Below are 7,905 nucleotides of genomic sequence, written 5' to 3'. Positions count from 1 at the left end.
TATCCAGGGGAAAAGTTGTGTCTATTGTAGATGTGTACAGTGTATGTTTCTTTGTACTTGCATATTTTCCATACTAGAAAAGAGAGAGTAAAGCATCCTCACTTTTTAGCCCTTCTTTTCTCCCATAAAGATATCCAAGGGAAAAAGTTGTCTATTGTAGATGTGTATGTGTATATTTCATTATGTTCTCTATTTCTTACATGTAATCATTTTATTCATTTAAATAGAAAACTAGCTATTAAAAAATCTAAAACTTAAACGCAAATTAACCTTCATTATATATATTTCACTTATCAATTTTATTGTAACAAACTATTTCACTATAAAAACTACAAAACTTTCCAAATTAAATACCAAAACTTTGTATCAATAAACATTCACATTTCTCTAACAAACAAATAAATAGTAACATAAAAAAGCATTATAGATTTAAATTTATTAAAAAAATAATACGTTGATATGATTTCCATAAACATTTATAAATATTAAAATAATATATTAATACTTTTCAAAATTTACTAATAATATTAAAAATTTAAAATTAAAAAAAAAAAATTTATAATTTAAAAAAAAAATATCTATAAAATTGAAATAAATAATCCATCCTATGAAAATAAAAAATAAACCCATGGGGAAAAGAATAAATTAATGACGACAAAATACATTTACCATATTCCTGCACTCAGCCGCAGAGTGCAGGGATAATTCAATAACTTATTTCTCACTGAAAGGATTGTATACGTATGGTACGAAGGGAGTGTAAGAAATAATAAGGATCGTTGATAACGTGTTCCTAATATACGGATGGTACCAATATATATGAAAAAAGAATAAAAAACACCATGCAATACCTCGTATAAATACGATCTTAATATGATTTCATAATTTTCTGTTATCATTACAGATTGCGGTGATAGAAACGAAAGGGCTGTCAACTATTTCATGACACATTTCCATTTCGCCAATCACCTAGAGGATAAAAGCTATGGAATAAGGGGAAAGTCGGCACAACTCTATTATCTGTTTGGCTTAGATAAGGCTGACAAAAATATTTATTCAGATGAAAGTCTAAGCAGATAGAAAATACTGGGATTTATTTTGATGAAAGTCCAAGTAGATCGTAAATATGCTCTGAGAGTCTACAGTGGAGTGGAGCGAGTATCACTGTTGTCGCGTTGATGTGCAGGAGGTTCTGTTTCCGAGAAGAAACGGACGAAACTGTCGGGTTTCAAGGAAAAGTTCTGCAGAGATAGGGGCAATGGGGCAGGAGAGGGCACATCTACAATGCCTTCCAATATCTGCACCACTTGACTCATGGATGGCCTCGCATCTTCGTCATCCTGTATGCACCATCCTCCCACGATGGCAGCCCTCTTCACCTGCTCCGCGTCTGCATTGCCCATCAATTTCTTGTCAAGCACTTCCATGTCGTTTCCCATGTTGATCTGCATTACAGCCCACGTAGGGAAGAAGAGCTCGTTGGATTGCAATACCCCACCCACGTTTCTCCGGCCTGCAATGATCTCGATCAGTGTCATGCCGAAGCTGTAAACATCGGCCTTGGTAGTAATGGGCAGACCGGAGAGCCATTCGGGGGCCAGGTACCCTCTGGTTCCTCTCATGGTCGTAAGGACCTTACTGTACTCTCTGCCCAACAGCTTCGCCAGCCCGAAATCAGCTAACTTGGGGCAGAAATTGGAATCCAAGAGGATGTTTTCCGGCTTGATGTCGCAGTGGATGATGCAGTCTCTGCTCTCCTCGTGCAAGTAATTGATTCCCCGAGCAGTCCCCAGCGCGATGCTGAAACGTGTTTTCCAGTCCAGCAACTTGTTGTCGATCTGATCATTGTTCCGGGTTTTGTGGAATAAGGAGGAGTTGAGGGAGCCATTGGGCATGTATTCGTAGACCAACAGCCTGCCGGAGCCCTCTGTGCAAAATCCCCGCAGACGAACCAAATTAATATGCTGTGTGGTTCCAATGGTGCTCACCTCCATGCGAAACTGCTTCTCTCCTTGGCTCACACCCTCCAATTTCTTAACCGCCACCAGAGAGCCGTCTGTTAGAGTCCCTTTAAATACGGAACCAAAACCCCCGCCTCCCAGGCGCTCAGAAAAGTTCTTCGTTGCATTCTGCAGATCTCTATAACTGAATACAATAAGCGTTCCCGGTGCGTATTCTGTTGCAGCCGATCGCAATCGCCTGCAACACCAGAGAAGAAGTAAAACAAGTGCCAGAATTGCAACCAGCCCACCCACGATACCGCCCACTAAGCCGGCAAGATGTGTTGTCTTCTTTTTAGAATTAGAGGAGTCTGGCAAATCAGAGGCATCTAACCGTAGAAACAGAGAGGTCCCATTGGAGGTATCGTACATATTTAACAATTCACCGAACCACATTACACACTCGTGCGAACTACCGCTAAAAACATAGGCAAATGCCTTGCACGAGCAATTGCTGAGGCAACCTTCCTGGCACTGCCCCTGCCCCTGCCCTTTGTATTGAAACCCTTGAGGGGGCATAGATTGGACAGACAATTCCACAAACCCGTCATGGCTGCATCGTAACGGCGTCTTTCGAACACAGCCGCTAGACGACTGTTGAGATTCCCATTCGCGCCTGTTTCTGGGGATAAAGCCCGCCACGCAGTTGCAGGACTGAACATTGTTACCGTTACACAATCCATAAGGCCCGCACGCAGCATACACAATGCATTGATCTCTGGGCTGTTGCCATATCATGCTCCAGTCATTATTTGCCAGCGTTATGGACACTCGGATTTCTCCTGACTGATCCATAACGAAACGCGACAGTTCTGTGAATCCATGCATTATAGAATAAGTGAAATACTTGTACGAACCGTTATTGTAAAATCCGAAATTGTACATGTAATTTGACGACATCTCGGCAACATTGCTGAAAATTCTGCCGTTCCAAACACCACTCTCCCAGTATTTTATGTGATTCTTCCACATCAGTACATACTGGTTGGCTCCGTTTGGATCCATCTGAAGAGTGAAGGGCCCTGGACTTGGATCCCAAGGGTCCCTCCACGACGTCAGCCTCTGCCTTACACTGATCTTCATCCCTGGCAACCACGTATTTCCCGGATGATCGAAGCTCTCCCAAATATATTCAGAGGTATTCTGGGCATTCACCACGACCAAGTTACCAGAATCCATAATCACAGCCGAAGAGGGCTTCTTCCCATTTACCTCGGAGGACCAGACAATCGATCCCGCATAATACAGAAGGAGACTCCCGTCTTCTGTGAGATTGAAAACGGCGGACGTGTTCTGCAGTGGGCGTTCTCTGTTGGCCACCCAAGCAATTGTCTGTTGTGAGGCTTTGGCATACCAAATACCCACATACCATTTCTTAACATTGTTGTTGGTGAGATTGAAGAATCCCAATTTGAAAATACCGTTCTTGGAAATCCTGGTCTCGTTACCAGTCAGGGAGGCGCCTAACACTATGCTGCTCGAAGCTGCATCTTCCGCATCGCTCAGCTTTATCTGAAGAAGCAGTAGGAGGAGGAAGAAACAACCCATGAGGAGACGTGGGAATTGTTCTCTGATCATGTTATTTCGACTCCACAATCGTCAAATGTATCTGTAACCAGCGGCGGACACTGCAGACTCCCAGAATAAGAAGCTCCTTTAATCGTTTTTAGGAAGCAGAGCAGGGTGGGAATCATTAAAGCTAGTTTATGGTCCGGACTGGGGGTTGTCTGTGTTCCAGTCTGGCACAATCAATATATTGAGGTACACCTTGACTGATCACAGGCTGAGAGTTCCAACTTGACGGATCACAGTGACATTTGAAGTAGTTTTGGTTTGATGGCCAGATTCAATTCATTGCATTCATTGCATGAAGCCCTATAATATAGAATTTCAATAGTTTCAAACTGTGGTCTCTACAGAGTTTTACGTTTGTAAGGAGTCTGAGTCAGGACGTTGGACCAGTTGAACAGTACTTTGCAACGTACCTGAATATTCCAATAAGTTTGCGCTTCTGGAAAGAGTATTGTCGCCAATGAATAGGACTTTGTAACTTGGTGAAATCCCTCTTACATTTCCCGGAGTTGTTTCAGCTCCCCTAGATTTTTTTAAAATTTCTATTTTTAAAGTTAAAATTTGTATTTTTAAAGTTAAAATTTAATACATTGGCTTGTGAATGAGCTATTTTTGTTGTGAACGTTTTGCCGGAGTTGTTTCAGCTGCCCTAGGATTTTTTTAAATTTAGGATTTCTTAAAATTAAAATTTGATATATAATATCTTGGCTTGTGAATGATATATTTTTGTTGTGTACGTAAGAAATAATAGCAAACCCGTTATTTACATTTTCGTTATGTTATAAATTCACAATTATCCCTTCTATCTTATAAATAATTGCTAAAGTATTCAAATTTAAAGCAGATCCAGCAACATTGATATTTGGGTACCATATAATTTTTAAAAGTACCATATTCTTGAAATACCCCGAGGATAATTTTTAAAAGTACCATATTCTTGAAATACCCCGAGGAAACGTTGAATGAATACGGGAAGGGACACGAAAAGAAAAGTAAAAGCTTGTCCTATATCGAACATAATAGGATCTGGAGTTAAAAATAACATTTAGTTAATCATCGCCAAAACAGCCGATTATAATTAAATATTTGTTTTAAATTTAATTTAATGGTATTAAAATGTAATAATGAAAAATTAAATTAATTTTTAAAATATATAAATATTTTTTTTTATAAAAATAATAATTTTATATTTAAGAATTATAGGTTAAAATTATATAACTTTTTAAATTTTGACATTCAAATAATTATTTGGTGATGAAAGTATTTTTATTTATATAAACTAATTGATGTTTTATTTAACCGTGATCTTGAAAATAAATAATTATTATTATTATAATAATATATAATTTATAAAATTTTAATGACCTATTTTGATTTAGGGGATAGTGGGTATTAGGGATATATTTCAAGATTGCATGCAATTTCATTAATGTAGGGTGTAATGAAAAGTGAGGGTTGATTTTTGATATGGCTTTTTTATTCTTGATTTTTCATGTTTGTATTTTTATTATTTCTTGGTAATCATGGTGGAGGAAGTGGAAACAAGCAAATAGGTAGATGATTCTTGGTAATCATGATGGAGGAGGTGGAAACAAGTAAGTGGATGAAAATCAGAATATGAATGAATGGAAACTAAAATAGATTTTGCATTAGTTTTTTAATCATGGTGGAGGAGGTGGAAACAAGCAAGTAGGAGGATGAAAATCAGAATAGGAAGGAATGGAAACTCAAATAGATTTTACATTACTTTTTTCCTTTTTTCCTGGGACAAGGTTTTTCTAGTTCATGTGGTAGTTTGATTACCTTACAGGACAGTGGGAGGTGATTTTTTTGACAATTTTTTATTTCTAGATTCTCAAGATAGTCTCTAGTTTGAATTAGAAAGCTTAGGGGTGAAGAATAGTAGGCCACCTTTTTAGTGTGGATGTATCCCTCTTCCTCTCAGGCTTACGACAAAATGGTTTCTTACTCCAATGTAGATCAGAGAATTCTCTCCCTCCTTTTTGGTTTCTACTTGGTATGTGATCCTTAAAAGTTTCCCTATGCTCATAATTGTGAAGTTTAATATTTCGTCTCTTTATCTTCCATTACTCAGTTTAGCCTTCAATATCCACCTTCTCTATTTTTGAGCTCTTTAGCTTTGTGTCTAAAGGCCTTGTCCTTTACTCTCAACTCCCTCTTGAGGCTCCTAAAAGGTCATATGCAAATATTTGTTAGATTTATTTTCATTATTTATGGTTATTTTTTCCCATGTACCTTGTTCCCATATCCCTTCATTCATCCTTCGTTTGCAGTTAAGGGTTGATTTAGCTTCTCTAGTGGTGTCTTCCATTGTCCCTTGTCTCCACCACTCAGGCTAGTTCATCTCAATGATTAGGTTTCATCAACCCTAAAAAGAGGGAACATACAATTAGATGTAAAAATATTTTTATTTTATTATTAAAATCAAATTATTTTTACTTTTTGTTATAGGGAAAATGTGTATTTCATAAAAAAAAAATACTAATTACAATAAAATATTTTAGTATTTCAAACTATATATATATATATATATATATATATAATTTTAAATTTATTACAAATGAAGAAAGATAAGATGATAAGGAAATTCTTTTTTAAATTAAAAAACATATGTGCCTCCAATATTTACATATATGAAATCAAAATACTTATATTAATTTAATTTAGGATTTATGGTAAATGGAAAAAAAATCAATCCAATAAAAAATAATTTGAAAGTAAAAAAAAAAATTATCACTAAAAATCCATTTTTCTTAAATATTTAAAATTAAAATGATAATGATGATGATAATTATTAACATCGACTAAGACCAATATAGTCTATTGGACCTTAAGAAAGAAGCACTTAATTGAGATTATTTAAGATTTTAGTTATGTGATAAAAAAGGAGGAATAGTTTTCTTGACTTAACAAGTCAAGGAGGTTGATAGTGGGGCAAAACGAAATTGTTTTTTATCTTCGACTCTCTTAATATCACAAAGGAGGAAAATTCTTTAGTATCACAAAGGAGGAAAATTCTTTAGTCCCAAGGAATCTTGGGAATAGACCAAAGCCTAGTTTCACTCTGGGGTTCATGAGAATTAGTTCTAATCCTTGCAGAAAGTGTTTTTCATTTTGGAATCTCTTAGTATCACAAAGGAGGACAATTCTTTAGTCCGAAGGAACCTTGGGAATAGACCAAAGCCTAGTTTCACTCCGTAGTTCATGAGAATTAGTTCTAATCCTTGCAGTAAGAAGCAGTGATTAATACATAAAGGTAATTTTGGTTAGCAGGCATGGGGTTGATTACCTCCTTATAGTATCTTAACTTTCTTTTCCCCTCTAACTCCTTATCACTCCACATCTTATCCTTAAATTTGGAAGTAATGATGTTCTTAATATTATCCTTATTTCCCAAGATGATCTCTTCCCTTATCTCCAATGGTTGAGCAAGGACTTGACATCCTTATGCCACCTTCGCTTGAGCCAAAGGTTTTGACTAGATTTAGAAGCAATTTTTAGGATTCTCTTGGCTTCCATGTTGTACAACTTCTTCTTATACATCACATACCTAAACATAGTTGTGAATTCAATGAGGGAATTTGACTAGAGTTAGAAGCAACTTTTGGGATCCTCTTGGCTTCCATGTGGTACAACTTCTTCTTATACATCACAAACCTAAACATAGTTGTGCATTCAATGGGGGAAAAACTAGTTTCAATCGAGAGAATAAAGTAAGCAGTATTACCTTTAATAAATATACACTTATTATGATATTTCTATAGGTTTTGACTAGAGTTAAAAGCAATTTTTGGGATCCTCTTGGCTTCCATGTTGTACAACTTCTTCTTATACATCACATACCTAAACAGAGTTGTGCATTCAATGGAGGAAAACTAGAAAAATCTGGGTAGATCAAACCCCAAGAGAATCTTACCTGGAAGGGAATCTTTCCGATCAGTGAGATACTTAACAATGAGGACTCAACGAGTTGAGCTAACCCTTGGGACTTATATTTTTATCTATTTTATAATAAAAATCTTATAATTAAAATAAATAAAATATAACAAAATTATTACATAAAAAAAATTATTAAGCTAGCTTGACATGTTATAAAAATATATATATTTAAAATTTTATTAACCATAATGTATTACAAATATTTTAATGATGTGCCTGGGCAGAGAATATTGTGAGCATATAATGAATCTCCGCGGAGAGATAGAGCAGTTTTATAAATATTTTTATGGCTTTTTGGGAACTTATTGTTACATTATATTAAATGATATGAAAACAAATGGTTTGTATTTAAAGTTTTAATTGATTTTAAAAT

General features: G+C 35.9%; 1 pseudogene; it reads right to left on the bottom strand.

The window, feature by feature from the left end:
* Positions 1 to 859: 859 nt before the first annotated feature.
* On the bottom strand, positions 860 to 3,851 carry LOC149233331 (G-type lectin S-receptor-like serine/threonine-protein kinase At2g19130 pseudogene; annotated as a pseudogene).
* Between the last annotated feature and the right edge of the window lie 4,054 nt (positions 3,852 to 7,905).

Source organism: Pinus tabuliformis, chromosome J (assembly GCF_031772625.1).
Source record: "Pinus tabuliformis cultivar Carrire ecotype Pingquan chromosome J, CPIR1, whole genome shotgun sequence".
In the NCBI taxonomy this organism is placed as follows: Eukaryota; Viridiplantae; Streptophyta; class Pinopsida; order Pinales; family Pinaceae; genus Pinus; species Pinus tabuliformis.
The sequence above is the reverse complement of the archived record's forward strand: the minus strand, read 5'-3'. Positions and strand labels throughout refer to the sequence as shown.